This window comes from Notechis scutatus, chromosome Z, assembly GCF_049901735.1.
Source record: "Notechis scutatus isolate UNSWTSFEM ecotype Mainland chromosome Z, rNotScu1.2, whole genome shotgun sequence".
Classification (NCBI taxonomy): Eukaryota; Metazoa; Chordata; class Lepidosauria; order Squamata; family Elapidae; genus Notechis; species Notechis scutatus.
In genome coordinates this window covers 24,867,365-24,893,505 of record NC_142025.1, presented here as the reverse complement: position 1 = coordinate 24,893,505, position 26,141 = coordinate 24,867,365, and the positions used below count along the sequence as shown (strand labels likewise).

The 26,141-nt window shown below is 40.9% G+C and overlaps 1 protein-coding gene across 7 annotated transcripts in view; it reads left to right on the top strand.

Moving 5' to 3' along the window:
* LRRC3B (leucine rich repeat containing 3B) overlaps positions 1–26,141 on the top strand; it is a 134,684-nt gene that overhangs the window by 104,286 nt on the left and 4,257 nt on the right. For 4 of the 7 annotated variants that reach the window (XM_087948114.1, XM_087948118.1, XM_087948112.1 and 1 more), the window contains one exon: positions 23,303–23,468. The exons of the other annotated variants lie outside the window; for them this stretch is intronic. The gene's annotated coding sequence lies outside the window, so the exon portion shown is untranslated. The remainder of the gene's footprint in view (positions 1–23,302; positions 23,469–26,141) is intronic. 7 annotated transcript variants of the gene reach the window in all.

Sequence of the window (26,141 nt, the reverse complement as noted above, 5' to 3'; positions counted from 1 at the left end):
TTCGCTCTCAAACACTTCCAAAGCACAGTGACCAGCCAACACAGGCTGATCCTAATGGACAACGTGGTGGCCAAAGCAAACGTCAATCACCAAGGGAGGGACCCACTCCAGATCCCTCATGTCTGAAACATAGCAACTGGGAATCTGGGCAGAGGCTTGCTTATTGTCAATCAAAGCAGAGTACATATTGGGGGTGGCAAATGTCTGGGCAGATTACCTAAGCAGGACCAGGGTGGACAACTCCGAGTGGCGTCTCCATCCAGATCTGTTCCAGGACATATCTTGTTGATTCAGGTCACCAGTACTCAACCTCTTTGCCACTCCATCGAACACCCATCTCCCCTAATTTTACCCCAGATTCCCGTCACCAGGTGCAGAAGGGGTAAATGCCCTACGCAGCCAAAGGCTGCCTCCACACCACCTCTTCTCTTCCCCTCATACCGGGGGTCATAAGGAAGGTACTTCTAGGACAGGCAGAAATCATCCTCATCACTCCCCACTGGCCCACATGGTCATGTTATGCGGACCTAGTGAGCCTGTCAGTGTCCTTCCCTTGGAGGATTCCTCAGGACAGGATATCTCTCAGCCAGGGGGTCTTGGAGACTCAGTGGCTCCAATTGACCGCTTGGCACATGAGAGGAGGATCCTGAGGAGAGATAACCTTTCAAGAAATGTCCTCACAACAATACAAGCCTCCAGGAGGCCTTCCATGAACAGAATATACGACGCTATCTGGAAAGCGTTCCATCAGTGGGGTACCAAGAAGGGCACAAATCCAGTTGTGGCCTCAGTGCCGCAGATCCTGGACTTTCTACAAACAGGGCTCCACAAGGGGTTCTCCCCTAGTACATTACGCAGGCAGGTATCAGTCCTGTCCACAGTATTGCACTACGGGAAGAGGTCTGGTTGTCTTCTCCTTCCTCAAAGGAGCCGTCAATCTTAAACCACCCTCAGTCCACAGATATCCTTCTTGGAACCTGTCTACAGTGTTATAAACCCTTACTCAGGCCCCATTTGAACCTCTTCAATCTGTAAACCTGCGCTTCTTGGCACTCAAAGTCGCCTTTTTAGTGGCTATCACATTGGCCAGGCGCATATCAGAATAGCAGCTCTTTCCATCAGAGAAGACCTTTGCACGTACCACGACAACAGGGTTGTCCTGCGCCTTGATCCCTCCTTCATTCCAAAGGTAAACTCGTGCCTATTCACATACATCTTTCAGGCATGCATTTTTAGATTTTTTTTTCTCCCCAGAATTTTGATAAAGGAATGACAAATGTGCGCTGATTTTATTTGAGATTAGCATTGTGCTAGGAATCGATTCTTCAAATAGAAATTTAATTTGATGTTCCAGGCAGAGTGCTTTTATATCCCTAATGCTGCAGAGGGAAATACTTTTTAAGTCACGAAATCACAAAAAGGGTTTTTAAGTAAATAAATTATTGCCACTGGCTGTGATTTATTTTCCAAATGATCTATACCTTTTCTGTCCTACTTTTGGTTTATTAATTTAAGCATTGAAGGGGTGGAACCATACATAGCCTATAAAGATTATCTGCTACAGTTATGTGTATGTACAGGTTATTGATTACAGCAAGTAGCTAATTTCCTCATAGGCTGATAGCCCTGCCTCACCAGAATCTATATGTTTTTTTATAGGTTGTGGGACAAGAGAAACAAGCTTCTCACGATTCTTAAATGAAATAATTTGAGGTTATTATGTCTTGCAGTCATAATAAACTATATCAGTATCTTTCAAACTTGGCAACTATAAGGTGTATGGACCTGAAATCCCAGAACTGGTCCATCTTAAATTCTTAAGTTGCCATGTTTGAAAAGCACCGATCTATATAGTTATTAATGTCTTTATACATTCAGTTTTTCAGTGAATAACCATAGGGTAGGACAGATTAATTAGTGTGATATAAACCTTGCAAAATCTGAATAGCTGTAGCAATGTTTTTAAAATCTTTTTGTGATTTTGTTATTTTGAAGAACTTAAATAATTTTATTGGAAATCTTTATTATTTTCAATGTATATTTTCTCAATAAGACTACACATTATTTAATTTTATTGGGTGGCAGACAGGCATAGTGTTTTATTGTTTACTTCCATGCCATGCTTAAGGATGTGCATGTGTATGTATATTTGTATTCTTAGAGACTTGCCCAATCAGTAATTGCAATAAAATAATGTATGATTCAAGAGGTAAAAAAGCAAACTGAAATGCCTTTTGAACATGAAGTGAACACAGCAGTTGACAAGTGCTGATTCATTTACACATACAATATAATTAAGGAAATTTTTAATCTGATATTGAGCAATGTATTTAGTGATCGTGCAGTCATTGTATAATTAAAGCTTTAAATATTCATGTGGCTGTACTTACCATTTCATATTTCTGTAACTATTAGAGTTAATTGTTTATGACATGAGATTATTAACTGTTTTCTTCCCAGAGCTTTTGTAAAAGCTGAACACCAGTCATATATAATATATAAAATCATATATAAAACAATAGAAAGTTTTCGGGGGGCGGGGGGGAAACTGGGCTCCAAGAGCTGCATTTTATTTATTTGGGGCAACTTACAATGAGAAATATGTATCATATTTGCTTACACATAACACACATATACATACTTACACATACATTCATACATATGTGACTTCCAGGTTTGTTAGCCTGATAACATATCCAGATCTTAAGAGACTTCTGGAAAATAAATGGGGATGATGCCAACCTCATTTTGGGAGGGAAATTGTTTCATAAAGTAGGCACCACAGAAAAGAAGGTTCACCTCCTGGGATCTGCTGAGTGTAGTTCAGTAGCAAACAGGATCTATGTGTGTTCTGATAGATCTGATGAAGTGAGCAAATGTAATCAGTGAAAGGCATTCCCTCAAATAACCTAACCCTCTGACACGAAGGACTTTAAAGGTTAAAATCAGCAATTGGACCTGGAAATAAAACTGGCAACTAGTACAGCATGTAGTGCAGAAGTGTGATTTGTGCGTCTGTATAAGTACACATATCTACCAACACCACTACCTTTTGCAGACGGGTGGTGACTAGGTTATAGTGACTTTGAACAGAACCCTCTGTTCTATGAATGGGTGGAACTGATGCACAACACAAAACTCTGCTAATACCCTTCTGCCACTAGTTCTTGAACCAGAGTTGTGAGTCCAGAAGGACCCCAAACTCCACACTGGGTCTGTCTGGAACAGTGCAGCCCCAACTAGCAATAATGATAGGATTAGAACTGGCAGTCCTCGAAACCCAAAGCCATTCCAGTCTTGTCAGGAATTAGAGCAAACCTGTTGGTCCCTGTTAGGAATATAAGTCACCTAACAGTTATTTGGGTTGGACAATATATAAACCAGGATAAACATTTTAATACTGTATCTTTAAGAGCGTGCTAAAAACTGCAATTGGGTGTGGTTACTTAAACGGCCATAAAATGGAGCCAGAAACCTGGATTGTTTAGTGTTAGTCTTAGAAGAGAGTATATCTCAGTGAGTCTCTCTTTTTTCCTTCTGTTGGAGAGTATTGCCGTTCCTCCATTTTTCCTAATTGACTGATATTCATGGATTTAATGTTAAGTCTGATACTGAACTGTTTTTGACACTGGAATTTGTTATTGGATTATCCCTGGATTGAAAAACTGACTGATTTACCTGTGAATAACTTTGGACTGCTTATTGTGAACTTTGCTTAAACCTTTCTGGAAGTTAAAAAACCAACATTTACTGTACAGTGTATCTGTGTACTGTGTGTGTATTATTCAAACACTACTTTCAGTACGTCTCCCTGTATGTGCTTATTCTCCTAACGGGGAATTACCTCAACAGTCCCCATCCAGACCCTCACAGCCTTCAGATACCAGGATAATACATCCATGACTTTGTTAATTTGCTAGAGACAGAAATATGTATTTTGGATGTAATCAGTATATTGATGATACTTCATACCATGATGACAGATCAGATCACCCAGCAGCCTCGTGTAGGTCTTGAATAGGAGTGGAGAGAGTACCAAATACCGTAGTACCCATAGAGTAAAGTCTGAGGGTGGGATCTCTACTCTCCAATCACTACTAGTTGAAATCAAGTTCAGAAAAAAAATGAGCCAACATAACGAAGTGCCACACACCTCAATCTTAATGCAGAAGCATACCAGGGTTAGTGATACCAAAAATTTCAAAGAGTTTAAATAGGACAAGGATTGATACATAACCTCCATCCTGCTCTTGCATGAGATTATCCCAAAGTGCGGCCAATATTGTTTCCACTGTTCATGATTCAGATCATGAAGGCAAGTGCAGGCACCAGTAAAGTATTTTATTGTATTGCTAAACCAGGAGTATTGATAAACTTCCACTCTGCTTTCCCCCCCAAAAAATAACTACCCACAGTCAGTGTAATACAATCCCATCAGCTGAGTCCAATAGTCACCAGAACCAAAACCCCAAACAGGAAGAAAGGTGAAGTCCATAAACTTGGTGCAGAGGCTGTGAAACAAACTCCATAAACCACAATCCAGAGGTTGTAAAGCAAGGTATGCAAAGTGTTGAAGTCCAGAAGTCAAGGTTTCCAAAAGTCGAAAGTGAGTGCTGAGACAAACGTTTGTTCCCAATGAAACACCTCCCCAAATGTTCCTTGTGATGAGGGATGGAGCAATCACAATCAGCCTTACAGACCTCCTCTGAGATCTTCCCTCCGCTCTACTCTTATGTACCTCCGATTGGGTGAGGGGGCCAGCTGTTCCTTGCCAGAGGACATCTGTTGTCTCTCATCACACTGCTTCCTGTCTGTAGCCGAGCCTGTGTTTGTGAAGGCACACAATTCCCTGTCTAGACTACTTTCCCCAATACCAGGAGCCTGGGAGAGCATCATCCTCAGCTCCTGATCTCTCTGAACATTCCAGGGGAGACGAACAATCCCCATATGATTTGGTTCCAACTCCCCCCTCTTTCTCTCAACTGACTTCCAATGGGGCCATGATACCATCCCACACCCAGGTCTATATTCTGACTGAAAGGAATCCAGATAAACCTCTTCATCCAAAGTTATCTGAAGAAGTTGTGTTGAGGTAATTCCTCGTTAGGAGAATGAGCGCACTCAGGGAGATGTAGTGCGAGTAATGTTGAATAACACACACACAGTACATAGCTACACTGTATAGTAAAAATGTAGGTTTTACTTCCAGTAAACGGTTAAGCAAAGTCCAAACACAGTCCAAATCATACACAGTTATAGCACTCAGTTTTCAGTCCAGGGATAATCCAATAACAAAGTCCAGTATCAAAAACAATTCAGTTACAGACTTACGTCAAATCCAAGAAGAACTATGATCAGCAACAGTCAATAGGGAAAAAATTCAGGAACCAAAAACAGCAACACTCTCAGCAACAGAAGAACAGAAACAACCCAGGTTTCTGGCTCCATCTTATGGCTGTTTGAGGAACCATACCCAATTACAATTTTAGCATTCCCTTAAAGAGACAGTATTAAAATGTCTATCCTGGTTTATATATTTTCCAACCCAACTGTTAGGTGACTTACATTCCTAACATGTTGCACAGTCACCTTTTCAATCACCTTTCCAAGAAGGGGAGATTAGATATGGAACAAAAAAATGTCTAATAAATTGGGTCCCAAAGAAGGCTTCATGAGGAGGAGTGAACCAAGTCTTCTTTAAGAGGTAAAGGAAGGTCACTCGAAGAATTCCCTTCTGTTAGAAGCCACTCATGCTAGTTCCCCAGGCAGCTTTAACAACTCAGGAGAGGCAAGGAGATTAAACTCACAGCTGTGAAAGTTGGACCATAAGAAAGGCTGAGTGCCAAAGAATTGAGGCCTTTGAACTCTGGTGCTGGAGAAGACTCCTGTGAGTCCCTTGGATTGCAAAGCGATCAAACCAGTCAGTCCTAGAGGAGATCAACCCTGACTGCTCTTTAGAAGGCCAGATCCTAAAGATGAAACTCAAATACATTGGCCACCTAATGAGAAGGAAGGACTCACTGGAGAAGAGCCTAATGCCGGGAAAGATTAGATAGGGAGAAGGGAACGACAGAGGGACTTCCGTTGGTGATGTCACAGTGAAAAGGAGGAAAGAGAACGGTCTCTGTTCTTAGACCCTGATTTTTTCATTATTGGGGACCCCTTGGAGAGCTTGGAGAGCTGCACAGAATAGAGGGGAAGCCCGGGTGATGGCGTGGTGAAAGGCGATCACCCACCACCACGAAAGAAAAGGGGCGTTGGTCCTACCTGAACGCTTCTTCTCGGGGAGCCAAAGGGAGAATCCAGGATGGGTAGTCTAGTCTCCTAGCTCTGCAGACCAAGATGTAAAACTGAGGACACACCCCCTGGTAACGGTCCCCAGTTCTGAACGACATTGAAGTGAAATCAGATGCTTCTCGTCCTCTAACTGATAGCTTATTTGATACTGCAAAAAAAAGAACATTTCCTCCCTACTCCGACCTGACAGAATACAGGGTGGGACTGGTTTCTGCCTTCAGCTCCCCAAGAAGAAGCGTTCAGGTAGGACCAATGCCCCTTTTCCACTGAGCTGAAGGGAGAATCCAGGATGGGACATACCAAAGCTGGCTGATGCCTGTCCTATGGGTGGGAACTGGATTGGTCGGAGGTCTCCACTTCTACATGAAAACCCTGCAGGACTTGTCTTCCAAAGGACGCCTGTGCTGAGGCAAAGGAGTCAATTTTGTAATGTCTTATGAATGGGGTCACTGATCACCAAGTCGCAGCTCTACAAATGTCCAGAATCGATGCCTGCATTGCCCAGGCTGTGGTGGTCACTGCACTTCTGGTTGAGTGTGCAGTGATTCTCCTGGGCACAGGAAACGTCTGTAACTCATAGGCCTTCACAATGCAGGCTCTGCGCCAGCGACCCACTGTGGAGGGTGACCCTGTGACCCAAAGTTGACGGCTGAAAAGAAACGAACAGGGCTTCAGTCCTAAGAGAAGAGGTTTTTTAATGCAAATACGGAGGACCCCATCCAAGGTGTGCCATTTTCTCTCCAGTGCATGAGTAGGCCCTGGACAGAAGTCAGGCAAAATCAACTCCTGTGAATGATGGAATAAGGAGCTCACCTTGGGCAGAAAGGTAGGGCCCAACCGCAGAACCACCCTGTCTGCATGGAAGGCTGACTTTACGCAAAGGTTCAAATGGGGGAGAAGTCAGTGCCTGCAAGACCTTAGGCAAATCCCAGGTGGGGTAGCGGTGGACTACTGGCTTCAAATTTGTGGCTCTCCTAAGGAAGGCTTTCACTCTGGGTTATTGGGCCAGAGTAGTTGAGTCCTTGACCGAAATCACCAAGGCCAAGGCAGCCACCTGTCTCTTCAAGATATTGGGGGCGAGCCCTCTGTCCAACCCGTCCTGCAGAACTCTTAACACATTTGCAACAGAAACAGCAGTGGGTTCCAATTGGTGACTAGTGCATCAGCTGAAGAAAATCTTTCACGTTGCATCATATCTTCCACATTGGTCATGGAAGGTCATCTGGCTGCCTGGATGGTCTGACCCTTCTGGAAAATTTCTCCCATTTCAGGATTCCCCACTCAAGCACCAGACAGTCAACCAAAACCAGGCTGGATCTGAGTGCTCGATCGGGGCCTGGCTGAGGGAGATCTTGTGCACGGGAATTTTCCAGGGTCTGGCAGCTGACAGGCCCACCAGGTTGGCGAACCAAGGGCACCTGGGCCAGTAAGGGGCTACCAACAGAACTTCCACCCTCTCGGTACCTTCCTGATTGCCCCCGGAATCAGGGGAAGGGGAAAGCATGCAATAGTCCCTGGGGCCACCTGCACTGGAAAGCAATGACCCCTTCTGCTCCTGGTGCAGGGAATCGTGCAAAGAACCTTGGAAGCTGCGTGTTCTCTGGCGATGCAAAGAGATCCAGAATTGGACGGCCGAAGTGTTCCTTCATCTTCTGGAACAGACTGGGATGCAGTCGCCATTCCGACTGGTTGACCGTGGCTCTGCTCAACCAGTCTGCCTGCACGTTGGACACTCCTGAGATATGTTCTGCTCGTAGGGACAACAGGTGTCTCTCCGCCCACCTGCACAATTGAGTCGCCTCCTGCATTAGAGACCTGGAGCCTGCCCCCCTGCCAGTTTATGTGGGCCTTGGTAGCCACATTGTCCGTGAGGAGAAGAACATGTCTCCCACCACCTCCTGCCTTAGATCCTTGACTGCTAAGCGGGCAGCCCTGAGCTCTAGCCAGTTTATGTTGTGAGCGAGCTCTTCTCATGACCAACTCCCCTGGCTGACCTGGACACCCAGGTGGGCCCTCCCAACCATACAGACACGGCGTCGGTGGTGATGTTAATCCTCTGGGGCTCTCTGTACAAGTATCTCTGATCCATAGCTTGGGACTGCCACCAATGGAGAGAACGAAGAACTGGCAAGGGGACGTGAACCCTCCTTGGTGAGTCGCTCCTACCCGCCCTCTGTTAAGGGAGCAGGAACCACTGCAGGGTTCAGGAATGGAAGCAGGCCCACGGGACAATCCCGATGCACGATATCTTGCTGAGAAGTTGAGACAGCAAGATGATAGGTGCCTCTTTGGAAGACAGGATCTGTGATTTGACGTCCCTGATACTGTCTCGATGCTCCTGTGAGAGAATAACCTGGCTGGCCAAGGTGTCTATGATAGCCCCCAAATGCAAGATCTGAGTTGATGGTACTAGATGGCATTTGTCCAGGTTTATTGAGAACCCGTGCTCTCGAAGAATCCTGATTGTCGACATCAGATCCTTCTCCACCTGGGGTCTGGAAGAGGTTGCTATCAGGATGTCATCCAAATAGCATTGGATCATTTTGGATAAGCACCTGAGGTATGCTTGTACAGCTGCTAGGAGCTTGGTAAAAGTCCGTGGGGCTGATGAAAGGCCAAACAGGAGAGCCCTGTATTGAAAATGGCGGCCGCCATAGCAAAACCTCAGGAACTGACGATGGTTGGGGTCTATGGGCACATGGAGGTAGGCCTCCATCAGGTCTACCGAGGCCAAAAAAATCTCCCTCTCACAGTCCCTCTAGAATGGAGTGGAGGGTGTACATCTGGAACCTTTGGTAGATTAGATGCCTGTTGAGCCCTTTCAAGTTGAGGATTGCTCACTGCCCGCCCCCCAAGGCCTTTGAAATCACAAACAAAATTGAATAGAATCCCTGTCTCTCCTGGTCTTCCGGAACCGGCTGGATGGCCCAAATATCCAGCAGATGGTGGATCGCTGATATCATGAGAACCCTTTTTGAGGGGGTCCCTGGAGACGGGGCAGCACACAAAGGATCTTGGGGAATAAAGAAACTCCAGAGAGAGACCCGACCATAAGGTTGACAGGATCCAAGTGTCCATCGTGGTCTGTTCCCACCTCTGCCAGAACAGACCCAGATGGCCCCCTATGAGATGAGACTCGGGCGTCACTTGTTGCATCTAAAAGGTCTGTTGGAACCCTGAAAGGACCTTCTGTCCTCTTGCCTCTGGTGGCAAAGGCCTGTCTGTCGACCTGAGATGAGGCTTTTTGGAAGAAGGGCCTACTTTGACAGGAAAAGCCTGCCCCAGCTCCCCCCGTTTAAGGGAGGGCTTCCTGTAATAGTGGAGACCTGTAATCAAAGCGCCTCCCCTGGGAGGGCAGGATCTTTTGCTTGTCCCTGGTTTCCATCAAAAAGGGATCCAGGGCCTCCAAAAAAAACCTCCCTCCCTGAAAGGGGGCCAACACCAGCTTCCATTTGGTTCTGGCATCCATCTGCCAATTTCTTAGCCAGAGGAGCCTTTGTGCTGTTATGGATAAGGCCAAGGCTCTGGAAGAAAATTTGGCTGACGTGAGGGTGGCATCAGCAGTCAATTGAGCTGCAGCTATAATCTTATTCAGGTCCTGATGCACCCTGAGGTCTTCAGGTGGAATTCTGCCTTGTAGCTGCCTTAGCCACCACAAAGAGGCCCGTGTAAAAAAAGATGCGGTCGTTGATGCTCTGATATCCCAGGCATCGGCTAGATGAGCTCTCCAGAGCACCATCTCCTCCTTCCGGTCCTCCACCTTTAAAATGTCCTTTGTATCAGGTGGGATGACCAATGAACCATCTACCTTTGGCACTTCAATAACGTCCAAAAGGTCCTTGTCCACATTAAATAAGGTAGACTTAGACCCACTGGGGAGAGTGTACACCCCAGGGGATTCCCACTGCTTTTTAATCAGGTTCAAAAACATCTGGGGCACAGGTACAGCGTCCACCACAGATGCTTTCTCAGTGAACAGGTAATCTTCCTGATCCTCTCCCTCTGTGGGAAGGTCCCAAGTGACCGTGTCCTTTTTAAGATGAGGCATGCTCTTAGCCTCAACCACCAGAGTCTTGAAGAGAGCCGGCTTGAAAAGACCCTTAAAAGAGGGGGACCTGCTATCTCCGACTCCTCATCTGAAAAATCCCTTTCTGGAAGGAGGTCCCTCGGAGCCATAAAATTGGCTTCTTTCTGAAGGGGAAGCCGAGTGCTCTCTGAAGTAGATTGGCTATTCTGCAGAAGCTTGCCCCTGCCCCTGAAGGATGCCTCTGTTAGTGTCCAAATAAGACAGCTGGCGCAGCTGGTTGACTTCTGCCTGCAATTCCTGCCTAATTGTTTGGGAGATCCAGGCTGTCATGAAGGATGGCATTTCTTGCATCTGGGTTTCCTCAGGCCATAAGCCAGCTGCTGTAGGTGTAAAGGTGGCTGCAGGTACAGGTCTGGCTCCATTGGAGACTTGGCTTACAGGTGCAGCCATCAAGATCCCCTGTGGTGGCTCAGAAAAATTGTGAGAGGTCTCTGCCCTGATTTGGAGGTTTCCCTGCAAATCCTGAGTACTTGAGCCACCAGGAGACCAGGCCATCAAATACTGCCTATCTGCCAGTTGGTCTTGCTGCCTGTCATCTTGTGGAGGCAGAGGAGAGGAGGCCCTGTTTTCAGCTATCCTGAAGTCTCTCACTGCCTTGTCAAACTGTTTATGGCTTTTTGTCTATGCCTGGCCTACCTATCCTCAGCCCTAGAGGGTCTTTTAGGGGCTAGAGCCCTAGCTCTAACCCTAGCTTCTGCCTTCAGTCCAGCAGACCTGGGATTAGATGATCCATTTACAGCCTTCTCTCTACCCTGCTGAGGAACTGACAATTCTTGATCAGCTCTCCTGGCGGCCATTTTGAGCCCGCCAAAATTAACTGTCACTGACAGGGAGAGAGAAAGGGGAAAAGAAGTAAAGAAAAATTATTTAGCCTAATGCTGTCTGCTTTAGCCACAGTAGCTGTCCACCACTTCAGGAGGCTAGTGCAACCCAAAGTGTTGAGCTCAGCCCAGCTCCGCAATTCAGAACCTGAATCAGAGAAAAAAGGGTGAAAAAAACAGCTGACTCTTTGAATTGCAGCAAGCCCTGACAGGTCAGGGGCTTGTGAGCCTAGCGCTGGCTGCACCGTAATTATCTGGCAGACTCAAGCGACTTGCAGCTGCCATGGTGCTCTGGGGACTGGTTAGGGGTCAGGATTAAATCCCAAAGGCCAGAACCCCCGGGACAATCCTGGAGATGAACTGCAAGATTGTCCCCAAAACGAGAGAAATAGCCACCGACACCAAAAAGGGACAGAAGCATTTAGCAGCAGTTGCGGCTAGCCCAAATCAAGGGAAAGTGGATCGGGAGAAGGCGAGTTGAATAAGATGCCAACTCCTGTCCCCAGCCCGGGCCATACAGGCTCACAGGGTCACAAGGTCCACTGAACAACAAAAACAGAAAAAAACCAGTCCACCAGCAAAGAAACTTTAAAAAATAACATAATAAGCAAAAAACACGAACCGGAAAAAAGGTGCGAAAAATGAAAGTGCTAAACCGGCAAGCCGGCCAGCTTTCAAACCTGATCTAAGCCTCTCAAGAAAAAAAGCTCAATCCAGGGGGTGAAGATTCTTCTACAATTTTAACTATTCAGAGCCCTTAAAGGGTGGTCTGAACACGCTGAGACCGAGTGAAGAACTGGAGACCGTTACCAGAGGGTGTGTCCTCAGTTTTTCAATTCGGTCTACAGAGCTAGGAGACTAGAGACTACCCATCCTGGATTCTCCCTTCGGCTCAGTGGAGAACTCTTGAAACCCAAAGTGGAAGTGCCTGTCATACAAGTACGGCAGACCCCAGGCAATGACAAGCTACAGGTGATAAGGAAGCAAAGATAACTTTAACAGATTGTTTCATTATATCTGATCAAAAATCCCAGAGGTGCAATGGTAATGATGTACCATAAAGGTGAGTCCTAAATATTTGTTGAGAAAAGGAAGCTCTGGGGGGGTGAATCCCCAAAAGAACTGGCAGCAATTTGGTGGAATGAGCAGTGAATCAACAGATGGAAGAGACTGAGAAAAGAGAGGACACAAAACTTTGAGTGAAGGAATCTAGGAGGAGAGAAAGAGACAAGTGGGCTCACAGAGGAGGAATCGGAAGGAAGGAAGAGAATCGGAGGGAGGAAACCTGAGATCCTGGGCAGCGAAATGAAAAGGAAGGAAACTGGGAACGACAAGGTGGTGAAAGAGAAATGACTGGGTGGACATCAGATAGAAGAGGATCAGAAGGAGGAGAAGGAGAGAAGGATTTCTACATTGACTACCGTGCTGATTGTATCAAAAGTAAGTCACACAACCCACAACTCCACATCCAACCCTACCTCATCCAACCCTCCATCACTCAAAACTAGGCACCTACGCCCCTAACTACTTCAATTCCAACTACAACTGGCCTTAAATGCAAGCTACTCAATGCAAGAAGCCTTGTGAATAAAATACCTGAATTTCTCCTCTTACTAAATATGGCTAAATTCGACATCATATTTGTCTGTGAAACATCGCTCAATGCATCTCTCCCTGGCTCCATTACCACAGTAAGAGACTATCATGTTTACCGATCAGATCGTGAAATCCGTAGAGGAGTTGGTGTTGCTATCTTTTATCAAAAGTCCTTACGTCTAAAAAACATCCAACTTACCCAAGATCTTGCTCTTCCTGAGACCATTGTCTGTGAACTGTCCTTAAATATCACATTTCAATTCTTACAATGTTACAGAGCCCCTGATTATGACATCAAACATGTAAACAAGCTAAATTCACTACTAACATGGGCAACATCCTGCCCACACACTTTTATCTTTCTTGGTGACTTCAATCTACCTCACATTAACTGGACCCTAAACAAATGTAAAACTGAACCCATACATGCAACCTTCTACAATGCTGTAACAAACCTGGGACTGGAACAATTAGTAACCAACAATACTAGACTTAACAACTGCCTCAATCTCATCTTCTGCAATAGTTTGAATTCAATTTACTGAATACAAATTAAAGAACCCTTTTCCAACAGTGACCACAGCATGATTGACTTTTGTCTCAACATAAGTCCACACAAAAATCAACACAACAATGTGATTCCCAATTACAACTTCAAAAGGCAAACACAACATAAAAACATCAAGCCATCTTCCACATATATACATACAGTATGTTGGTTGGTTTACAAATTGTTTTGTGCATCCACTTCATAGTCATCACTTACAATTTCACTGTGTATGTTCTCATATTGTCAATCAAATATTACTAAGTACATTAATATCGTTAATCAATCATTTGACTATACTATTATTCATTCATGTTTTACAAAATAATCCATATTTTATTCAGTCTATTTTATGACAATTCATATTATCATCTCAAATCTATCCTACAATCATTTTGTAGATATAATAAGAAAAGAATACATCTTTATATATTATTTTCTAAGAATCTACATATTTCATTACCATGTTTTATTGTCTAACCATTGATAGAATAGATCCCAAATTTTATAAAATTGTTTATCATCTTGTTCTCTGATTTCAAATGTCAATCTACTCATTTCAGCACATTCCAATATTTTCTTAATGATTTTCTCCTGTGATGGTATTTTCTCATTTTTCCAGTTTTTAGCAAATACAATCCTAGCCGCTGTTAATACATTTACAATCAGGTATTTCAATTCTTTACTATATGTATCAGGTAAAATTCCCAATAAAAAATATCTCTGGTTTCAAATCTATATACTTTTTTGTCATTTTTTCCAACCACGTGTGGATTTTAGTCCAATATTTTTTAGCATCCGCACAAGTCCACCACATATGGTAATATGAGCCAGTTGTCTGATGACATTTCCAACATTTTTCAGATTTGTTCTTGAACATTCTTGCTATTCTTGTCAGGGGAAAATGCCACCTGTAAAACATCTTATACAAATTTTCTTTATATGCTGTTGACATTGTCATTTTATAATTTTGAGACCACAATTTTTGCCATTTCTCTAAATCAATCCCTTATCCAAAATTCTTCCCCCAAGTAATCATTGTTTCTTTTACTTGTTCTTCTTCTAGTTTAATTTCTAATAAGTATCCATACAATTTTTTAATCACCTTTTCATCAGTACCTGTCAAAATCTTATCTAAATCAGTCAGTTTATCGTAGAAACCTTCTGTTTTAGAGTCTTTATCATACCTTGAATGTATTCAACGATTCTTGTAATGTCTTGTAAAATTCCACTGGAAGGCCATCTGGGCCTGGTGCCTTTCCATTATTTTGCTTGTTAAGTGCTTCAGTTAACTCCATCATCGTTATATGATAGCAATCTATGCTCCGAATGAAAATCAAGAAGAATAACATAACTGGATAGAAGCATTCCTGTCAACAGACAACAAATGGTCAAAATTGGGAGCATCCTATCAAATTCTGTACCTGTCAACAGAGTGTTCCCCAAGGCAGTGTTCTAAGACCAACTCTCTTCATACTCTACATAAATGACCTCTGTGATCATATTAAGAGCAACTGCGTTCTCTTCTCTGATGATGTAAAGCTATTCAACACCACAGACAATATTGCTACCCTTCAAAAAGACCTCGACTATGTATCAGAATGGTCAAACATATGGCAACTTCAAATCTCAACAAATAAATGCTCTGTCTTACATATTGGCAAAAAAAAATCAGAAAATAAATACAGGCTGAATAGTCAAGACCTTGTTGATGATCCAAACTCTGTCACGGATCTTGGAGTACTCATCTCTAATTATCTAAGTGCTAGAGCCCACTGTAACTACATAGCCAAAAAGGCATTAAGAGTTGTTAACCTAATCTTATGTAGCTTTTTCTCTGGTAATATTACACTTCTAACTAGAGCATACAAAACATTTACTAGACCAATACTCGAATACAGCTCATCAGTCTGGAACCCACATTATGTATCTGATATTAACACAGTTGAGAAAGTCCAGAATTATTTCACAAGAAGAGTTCTCCACTCCTCTACTTGTTGCAGAATACCTTATGCCACCAGACTTGAAATTCTAGACCTAGAAAACTTAGAACTATGCCACCTTCGGTCCAATCTAAGTATAGTATATAAAATTATATATTGCAATGTCCTACCTGTCAACGAATACTTCAGCTTCAGCCATAACAATACAAGAGCAAACAATAGATACAAACTCAAGGTTAACCACACCAAACTTGATTGCAGGAAATACGACTTCAGCAACAGAGTGGTCAATGTCTGGAATACTCTACCTGACTGTGGTTTCTTCCCCAAACCCCAAAAACTTTAACCTTAGACTGTCTACTATTGACCTCACTCCTTTCCTAAGAGGTCTGTAGGGGGCGTGCATAAGCACACCAACGTGCCTACCATCCCTGTCCTATTGTTTCTTTTATTTTTCTTATATGTATCCATGTATTCATAACTATGTTTTTACTTATACCTATTATCTTGTAAGCAATTGACAAACCAAATAAAATAAAAAATAAGAAGGAACTGAGGATCTAGTTTGAAGGCAAGAAGAGCAAGAGTGGCAGAATGATCAGAAAGTAGCAGAGGGAAAGCGGAAAGTTAGGATTTGGAGGAGGAGAGAGGAACATCTGAAATAATCAGAACTATATTGAAAGTCAGTTTTTGATGGTGCTGACAGTGAATGATTGAGTAAGACTATTGGAGTACCTATTAAGTTTAAACTAAGAGAAGTTAAGAAAATCTGAAAAAATACATAGATATATACTTATTGTAATCATAAAAACTATATATTGATTGCATACATTTATAGATGCAGTTATATATTTATATTTATATATTTATACTGTATTTATACTTCAATATATTTAAGCCTATACCTATAACTATACTCTTTCTAATAGAGATATTGATTAATTAGATTACATGATTAATAGGGTTGTAATAGATATACTGTTGAATTATTACTTTATTTATTGAATTATTACTGAATTATTATTTAACATAATTATTACTCAATAGAATTGAATAACATTTAATACATAGACCAAAAGGAATTAAGAAATATATTATATATTATATATAAGATAAGAGTTTATTGATGAAACTGGAGTGAGAAGCAAATATTTGTAGTATTTGTAATCTGTGATATGTAGAAATATATTGAAACTGAAAGACTTAATTATTTAAATAATAAAGGGAAATTAAGAGGTTGGGTTAACTAATTAAATAGAAGACATTGACAATAAAAAGTAGAGTGATTAGCATGGAAAAGAGACCAATATAAGGCAACTCCTAATAAAATACAAAGTGGATGGTGGTGTGGGCAGAAGTAAACAGAAGTCTTAGAAATATGACAAGTGCCATAACAACAACCTTGAAAACAGCAAAGAAGACAACATCTAATCCATCATTGATAGTTTCATGTCCATCTGGCCAAAAGACGATTGAGAGTATGTTGGGTGCGGAGAAACAAAGTGTAACATCTAATATACAAACAACGCAAACTTTGCTTTTGGCAATTCAAGAAACCATGATGAGGATGCAGGAAAATATGTCAAAAAACCGTGTGGAAATGAAAGAGGACATTAATAAATTGGATGCAAAAGTAGGTACAATATAACAAGCCATTGAGAAGAATAAACAAAAAATACAGGTGGTGGAAATTATATCAGAACAAAATGAGAAGAAATTGGAGCTAGTGGACAAAAAATGACAATGAACAAGGAATTAGAGGAACAAATTATCCATTTGGAGATGGATCGTGCAGCGTTCTACTTGAGGTTCCAGAATGTTTTGGAAAGCAAAGAGGAAGATCTGGGTACCATCATGGCGGAACTGGATTGCACAAGCACGACAGAGAGACAGACAAGAAATTCTGCATGAAATAGATGAATTCTACAGAATCCATATCAGTTACGCAAGACACAACAGATTACCATAAGAAGTCCACGTTAGATTTGCTAGAAAAAAAGTAAGGGATAAAAATAATGAGAGATGAATCCCTTATATACAAAGATAAAGAATTACAAACCCTGAAACAGATCCCAAAGAAAGTAAGAGAACAAAGAAGAGACTACAATTTTTTTTGCAACACAACTGATTAGGAGAAATAAAATGTTTAGGTGGTTAATTCCAGAGGGGATGCTGGTATCAAGGCAGGAGAAGAGGATTAGGACAGACAATTTGGATCAGGCACAGAATTTGTACGACCAAATTGTGGGAGTGGAAGAAGAAACTAGCAGCAAGGAAGAGTTCGAGATTGGAAGCCAGGAGGACCAGCAACAGGAGGTAGGAGAAATAGAACAAGAAGGAGAAAGCAAGGAAGACCAAACAAAGGGAGGAAGAAGGAATAAGATTAAGAATATACCCACAAAGGGCCATAAGAATTAATAGAAGACAGATACCAAGTTGCAAATAGGGCGATGGAAGAAGAAATTAGGCTAATATTGTTAAATATTAATGGATTGAATTCACCCACCAAAAGAAAACAAATATTAACAAGATTGGCAAAACAAAAAGTAGAAATAATGTGCTTACAAGAAGTACACATTAAAGAACAATATAGGAAATGTTTAGAATACCCCAAATTAGGAAGGATTATATGCAGCTTTGGCAGAACAGAAACAGAGAGGAATAGCAGTATATACCAAAGAAGGAATTAAGGCAGTATATAAATATGCTGATACAAATGGAAGAATTTTGATGATTGAAGTAGAGAAAGGTCAGAAGCAAATGTTATTATGCCCCAAACGAAAATCAAAGTGAATTCTATAGCAAATTGCATGAAATTTTTTTAGAAATTGGACAGAAAATAGTTTCTTTCCCAGCCATATAAATTTTGTAACTATTCTATTCAATTACTCAAAAAAATTCTTATCTAACTTTATAGGAATTGTCTGAATACAATATAATAATTTTGGTAAGACATTCATTTTTATTATAGCTATCCTTCCTAATAGAGATAATTGTAGTTTTTCCCAATTTATTAAATCTTTCTTTATCTATTGTATAACTTCTTATAATTGTCTTCTTTCATAGAACATCTCCTAGTTAGCCAAATTCCCAAATACTTGACTTTTTTTTCAATTTGCAATCCCATCTCTCTTTCTAACTCTTATTTTTGTTTTTCTGTCAAGTTTTTGGCGAACACTTTTGTCTTTTCTTTATTAATTTTTAATCCTGCTACCGCCCCATATCTATTTCTTGTATCAAATTATTCCCTGTCTCTATTGTTTCCTCAATAAAAAAACATCAAATCATCCACAAATGCCTGTACCTTATATTCCTCTTTTTTAATCCTCAATCCTCCTATTTCTGTATTTTGTCTGATTTGGGTTGGAAGCACTTCCAGCATTAAGATAAAAAGTAGAGGTGACATTGAACGTTCCTGCCTCACTCCTTTCATTATTTCAAACTTCTCAGTACTTTCTCCAATTATGATCACCCTAGCTTTTTGATTGGAGCATATTATACCTATCATTTTTCCAAATTTTGTTCCAAATCCCATATCTTTCAACTGTTGGATCAAAAACTGCCAATTAAGATTGTCAAATGCTTTTTGAGCATCCAAGAAAATCAGTACTGCCTGCTTTTCTGGATGGGCTTCATAATATTCTAGGACATTTAACACCATTCTTGTATTATTTTTTATCTGTCTGGAAGGTAGAAAACCATTCTGATCTGGGTGTATTATTTCATTCAATACTATTTTCAACCTTTCAGCCATTATTGCAGTGAAAATTTTATAATCTGCATTTAATAGTGAGACTGACCTGTAGATTTAATTTATTTGTGATCCATATTTTCTTTTGGGATTAATGAAAGATATACTTTGGTCCATGATTCAGGTAATTTAGCTTGTTCCAATACAATCATTATACAGATCTAACACCACTGGTTCAAAACATTCATATAAACATTTATAAATTTCTGCAGGGAGTCCATCAGGCCCGGAGTTTTGTTGTTTTTCTGTTTTTGCACTGCTTTGCCCAATTCTATAGCTGTTATCTATTTAACATTTCTCTCTGTTCCTCTCTTATTTCTGGTAGACCATTTTCCTTTAGGTATTGTTCAATATTATCTTTATTTGCCTTTTCCTCTTTATACAATCCTTTAAAATAATTCTGCACTGTTCTTTTCTTTTCTACCATTTGCTGCTGTAAGTTTCCATTTTCATCCCCTAACTCCTGTATCAATCTTTTCTCCCTTTCTATTTTTAATTTATAGGCTAACCATCTCCCTGGTTTGTTGGAATATTCAAAGAAATTCTGTTTCGCCATTTTCATGTCCCTTGCTCTTTCTTCCTGATCTATCACATTTAATTTATGTTTGGCTAAGACCATTTCTCCCTTTACTTTCTCATCCTGCGGTTTTCTTTGTAACCTAATATTATCTAAATTTTGATGCCATTTTTCCTTATTACTTTTGCCATATATGCTATCGTTATTCCCCTTAAATATGCTTTGGCACGAATAAGCTTACAGATGCTACAAGATAGCGGAAGTAGAGGTGGCCTTGGACTCCCCAAATGGGAATTGTATTATCAAGCGGCAGTTCTAATGTGGATAAAGGAGTGAATAAATTTAAAAAATAAAAGAATTCTAGCAATTGAAGATCATGACCTACAAGCAGAGTGGCATGTCTTTCTATGGGGCAAAAAATAAAGACACATTCATATTTTCACAGACATCAGATAAGGGAATCACTAATACAAACATGGGAAAACGTAAAAATAAAATATTATATGAAATTACCGAGCTGGGTCTCACCTATGGAAGCAGAATCTATCCAAATACAATGGATACAAAGAAAATGATTAGATACAAAGAATTATTAGATAATCAGGGGAATCTTAAAACAACCAAAGAATTAAACGAACAGGGTATAATTGTAGATTGGTAGCCATACTTACAGGTTCAGATAAGATTTAGAGGAACATGGTATTGAAAAAGATTTACGACAGTTGAACCACATTTTGACAGGTAAGGAAGAAAAATTTATAACAAGATTGTACAGTTATTTATTAGAAGTGGAATTAGAAGAAGAGATAGTGAAGGGACTAATGATAGCCTGGGCAAGGGACATAGGTCATAAAATTAGAGGACTGGGAAAGAACATGGACCAAAACCTGCAAATTAACATTGTCAACAGCATACAAAGAAAATCCATATAAAATGTTCTATAGATGGCATTTAGCCACAGCAAGATTGGCCAAAATATATCTGAATACAAAATCAAATTGTTGGAAATGTAAACAAAAAGATGGAACATTTTTTCACATGTGGTAGCAATGCCCAAAAGCTAAAAAATATTGGACAAAGATGTTAAAGAAATTACAGAACACCAAATAGAATTTAAACCTGAATTATTTTCATTAGGAATAATTAAAGGGAAATTTAGCAAGCAAATCCAATACATCATTTTACAGATAATAATGGTGGCGAGGATATTTTTTGCACAGAGCTGGAAAACAAAAGATACCATCCGAAAAGAACCTGATACAAAAAATACTGGACTGTGCTGAGATGGATAAACTCACAGCAGAATTAAAAGGCAAGGATGAATCAGAATATTATGTGGTTAGGGATAGATGGTATAAATGGGTAGAACACAGGAATAAGAATTAATGTATAGGAATAGATGTAAATATATGTGTTATAAATGACACAGTACTGTTAACAATGTAAATAGAGATATGCAAAAAAATTTAAAAATAAAATAAAAAATAAAGATGATGAAGAAGGGAATGACAGAGAATGAGATGGCTGGATGGAATCACTGAAGCAGTAAGCGTGAGTTTAAATCGACTCCAGAAGATGGTAGAGGACAAAAACGCCTGGAGTAGCATTGCCCGTGGAGTTGTGATGGGTCGGACATGACTTCACCACTAACAACAACAACAACAACCTAAGGACTTTATCCATTTGCTCAGGCCCCAGAGGTTCACCTGTTCCCAAGATAATTGGACAAAACTGATCTTCTGGCATCTCTGTCCCTGGAACAAGACTGGCATTCAGTTCCAAGTTAATTCGTGCAACTTTGTCCTGATTCTGAACAAATTCTTCCTACAGGAGGTTATCCAAGCCCCCTCTACCCAAGAAGGCATGTATCACCCAAAACAGGGCTGTGGGATGGCTATTTGAAGACACAATGGAGAAGTAATAGTATTTCACTATCCTTACTGTCACAAGTAGTTCTAATCTGGATTCAATTAAGTTCATCCTTTGTTGAGTGCCACAAAGGTGACACTTCTCTCGTGTCTCTTTTCTCATTTCCCCCCAACTCCTTCATGAAGCACATGGAATAATGGTCAACAAAAGGGGGAAAGTCACATGCGCAATCTGATCTAGAGCTTCAGCCAGCTCCCTATTCCAAATAATAATAGTAATGAAGACTATGAAGCAGATCAAAGAACAGCCACCAGGTCCCTCTGAAATTCACTGGGGTCCATCCATCAGAGGTGAAGCAATCTAATTTAAGCTTTAAAACTTTGTTTCATATTTGTGTTAATTGTTCATGACATGAGAGTATTAATGATTTCTTTCTATAGTCTTTGTAGAAGCTAAAACCCAGTTTGAAATTTAATTTTTTTAAAAATCTAGACTTTAAGATATTCACTTTAAATTTGATCTCAAATAAAATGCCAAAGTTTATTGTATTAGATAATGATTGTGTTCTCTCATTTGGAAGTAATACTTGGTGATTAATTGCGTCATCTTTATTATTCATTTAATTAGTGATTTGCTTAAACTTCTTGCTACCTGCCTAATTTACTGTTCATTTTTCAAAAACATTTTCTCCATTGATTAGTGTTTTGTCCTTCATGGTGTTATGATCAGTTACTAGGAGCTGATGAGCTTGGGACTTTGAAAAAAATCTATTCACGCACTACAATTTATTCACCTCTAACTCAGAATACCTGTCTACCTACCAGTTCAAAAGCATGCAAATGGGAATAGATTAATAGGTACCACTTCATTGGGAAGATACAATGTTCCATGCACCTCAGCGTAGTCATGCAGGCCACATGACTATAGAAGTGTCTTTGGACAATGCTGGTTTCCTCAGCCAAGAAATGGAAGTGATACGACTGGACAGAGAACTCTTACACTTACCTTTAACTTAAAATATTACAAATGACACTAGATTGATGTAATAAGAGCCATTTTATACATTCAAGAACAGTATTCTAAATTCAAGACAATCTGATAACACAAGTTTTTCTGGACTGTAGCATTTTGGGCTGCAGGTGGTGGGTCACAGTTTTACTGTTTTCTGTAAGTCAGTGAGCCCCATCAAAGCCTTTATTAACCGATGTCAGAAAGTAGCGAGGTCAGTACTGACCACCAAGACTGTTTTTGTGGTTAGTATTGAGCCCCATATCAGTTATTATGCTTAATTATGTACATCCACACCATATTCAAGATATTGTACATGAAATATGGGAGACTGTGAACAGGAAACTTATCTTCCTGTAAGATTTACATCCCATTTTTCCTTCAGGAACTTAAGGCAGTGCATACAGTATTCCATCCACCCACCTTTCCCTAGCAACTATTTCCAAGGTAGGTTTGAGAAAAAAATGTCCAGTTCATGGCCAATGAGCTGAGAAAATGCCCAGTTCAATGAGCTTCCATGGTTGAAGATGGACTGGGAACATAGCTCTTCTTAATCTTAGTCCAGCATCTTAACCACCATATAGACCACAAAGAAGAAGCATCTATTTGTGGAAGCTCCACTTCCATCATTGGGCAAATACTTGTTCAAGGTCTTGGTTCTATTGATGTTCATCACTGCAAAAGTTTACAAGTTTGTAAATTACTGTTCTTTTAAGAAAAGTTTAAAATATAGAAGCTGAAATATTGAGAGTATTCTCCTTTTTTTCCTCTGTTGTGATGACCCGTAGTCTCTCAAAATAACCCAAAACCCAAAACATATATTAAAGTCCAGTAAAGCCTTCAACTTAACTTCACTGTTTTATTAGGCACAGTTTAAAGTCACAAAAGTAAATAATGAGGCAAACAGAAATCCAAAACAAACTGCATTGATGAGAGTTCCAAAGGAAGCCAAGATAACTAATTACAAACTCCAGGAAAATAACCAAGAAAAGTCCATGGGAAGAATGGCAGCAAAGATAAGCTTCTTTCAAGGTAAACACTAATTGACTCCAGCAATTCTAACTACGTAGTTGAAAACTTATATACATAGCTCCCACTTGCAAGCCACGAGGAGGATCATGGTAATCTCCTCTTGAGTAGACCTCGCTTTTCCCTGATCCTCTCCTCCCTGCGTGACCTAGGATGGATAGGGGATGGGCCTGGATCCTCCTTGGACTACTCAGCCGGCCTCTGCCCTTCCCCAGCCTCCTCCACCACCTCTACAGCCACACTCCCACTCCCTGTTGGCTGTTCCTCTTCCTCAGAGTCAGACTCCACCAGGGGCATGACATCTCCACTATTGTAAACTTTTGGGGAATTGTCTATTCAATTCTTAGTGTTTATTGTTATTGTCTTTTTGTTTTAATTTTTTTTATTTTGTAACATTTTGATTTGTTTCCCCCACCACCACTACTTATTTCTCATCCATCACCTGAATATTTTGTTCATCTTTTCTCACCATTTGTTGAGAGCCTTCTATATTCACTTCTTTATTAAACGATCCCCTCATCCAGGGGTGGGATTCAAATTTTTTACAACCTGTTCTATGGGCGTGGCTTGGTGGTCATGTGACTGGGTGGCCGTGGCTAGTTGATCATGTGTTTGGGTAGGTGTGGCCAACTTGCCGTTACTTATGTCAAGGGGTGCCTTGCCTGACCTTTCCTCAAAGAGATGCAATTTCCCTGCCTACTTATTTACTACTACTGAACATCCAAAATACACTATTTAATCCTATGTATATATGCCATATGTGTACATCCATATTACATACTATAGTGTGTGTATAGACACACAAAAAGATAAATTATCTCCTATATATATTTTGTGTATGTACACATGCACACACACGCACACACACAGAGTTCTTCCAAAACTATGCACATTCAATCTCACTACGTTTGGAAAAATACACCCAGAGTCCACTTTCTGCCACACATTTAACTATAACTTCTGTACATTAGAACAGGGGTCCCCAACCGCCGGTCCGCGGACCGATACCGGGCCGCGGAACAACTCTTACCGGGCTGCTGGTTGCTGGGCGCCGCCATCTTTTGGTAAAAAGTGCTTCCGGTGAGCTTTTCCGGGTAGAAAGCTCACCGGGCACTTTTTCATCAAAAAGATGGCGGCATCTGCGCTCGGTGAGCTTTTCCGGTAGAAAGCCATTTCTACCCGAAAAGCTCACCAGAAGCGCTGCGCCGCCATCTTTTTGTCAAAAAGATGGCGCCGCCCAGTTGATGCCGGTACCGGGCCGCAGCACCCAGCTGATGCCGGTACCGGGCCGCGGCGTCAAAAAGGTTGGGGATCCCTGCATTAGAACATTACACACACCTTCAGATTTATATCCCTAGTCTGCACATGACTGTTAGACTCATGAGATGTCATGGATTGAGTAAAATGTGGCAAAACTCACTTAACAACACTCTTGCTTAGCAACAAAAATGTTGGGCTCAACTGTCATAAGTGAAGGACTATATAGGTCTGCCTTCCTCGGCATGGCAGCCTTGTCCTAGTAAATTCCTTCTCCTTTTTGGCAATTTTCCTCTCTGTTAGAGGCACCAAAATAATCCAGATGATATAAGGTCGCCTGCTGGAGCAGAGGGTTGAACTAGATGGCCTCCAAGGTCCCTTCTAACCCTGCTATTCTATGATTCTGTGTGAAAAACAGTGATGAGTCAATTTTTCAGTGCTGTTGTAGCCATAATGTGATTTGTCTGATTTTGGCTTAATGTTATATATAAATCTGGCTGTAATAATTTACAAATTCAATATCCTCTGCAAATCATGTCACTGACATTTCATTTATTTGATTTATACCATATCACTCCTAGCAGCTTAAGGCACGTATCATTGTTCCCTCCACCCAATTTTCTTAAACAACCTGATGAGGTTGGTTGAGCTGAAAGATAGATTGGCCAAGTCATCCAGAGAACTTCCATGTCTGAGCATGGATTAGATCCATATTTGTTTATTAGCACTTTAACCAGGGGTGGGATTCAAATATTTTAACAACCAGTTCTGTGGGCGTGGCTTATGTGGTGGGAGTAGCTTGGTGGTCATGTGACTGGGTGGACATGGCTTGGTGGTCATGTTATTGGCTGGGTGTAGCCAACTCAATGTCACTCACATTGAGGCATCCATCTCCTCGCCTGGCCTCTCATGACTGTGGGGATGCTGCAACAGTCGTAAGTGTGAAAAATGGTCATAAGTCACTTTTTTCAGTGCCATTGTAACTTTGAATGGTCACTCCACACAAGCTAAGTACCAGCAAAGGAAGGGAAAAAAACTCCAGAGACGTTCCTGAGATAGGAAGTCTAGTCCTGCCAAGAATGTAATAAGGGTTAACGGAGAGGCAGTTTCTGTAAGCAACAGCAGAATGTTTCCTTCCTGCCTTCCTTACAGGATTAGGCCAGTAATTTCTTCTAACAACTGGTTCTCTGAACTGCTTAGAATGTTAACAACCGGTTCTAGCGAATAGGTGCGAACTGGTAGAATCCCACCTCTGACTTTAACCATTATATGGCAACCATTTTCATAAATCATGATTAAAACAAAAATATCTTAATTAAGTATCTAAATTGCAACCACCCCCTCCCAACAATAAGAAAAACAAAACAATAGCAGGGAATAATTAAGCAACTTTCAGATTTTATATTTTTCTTAAATTGC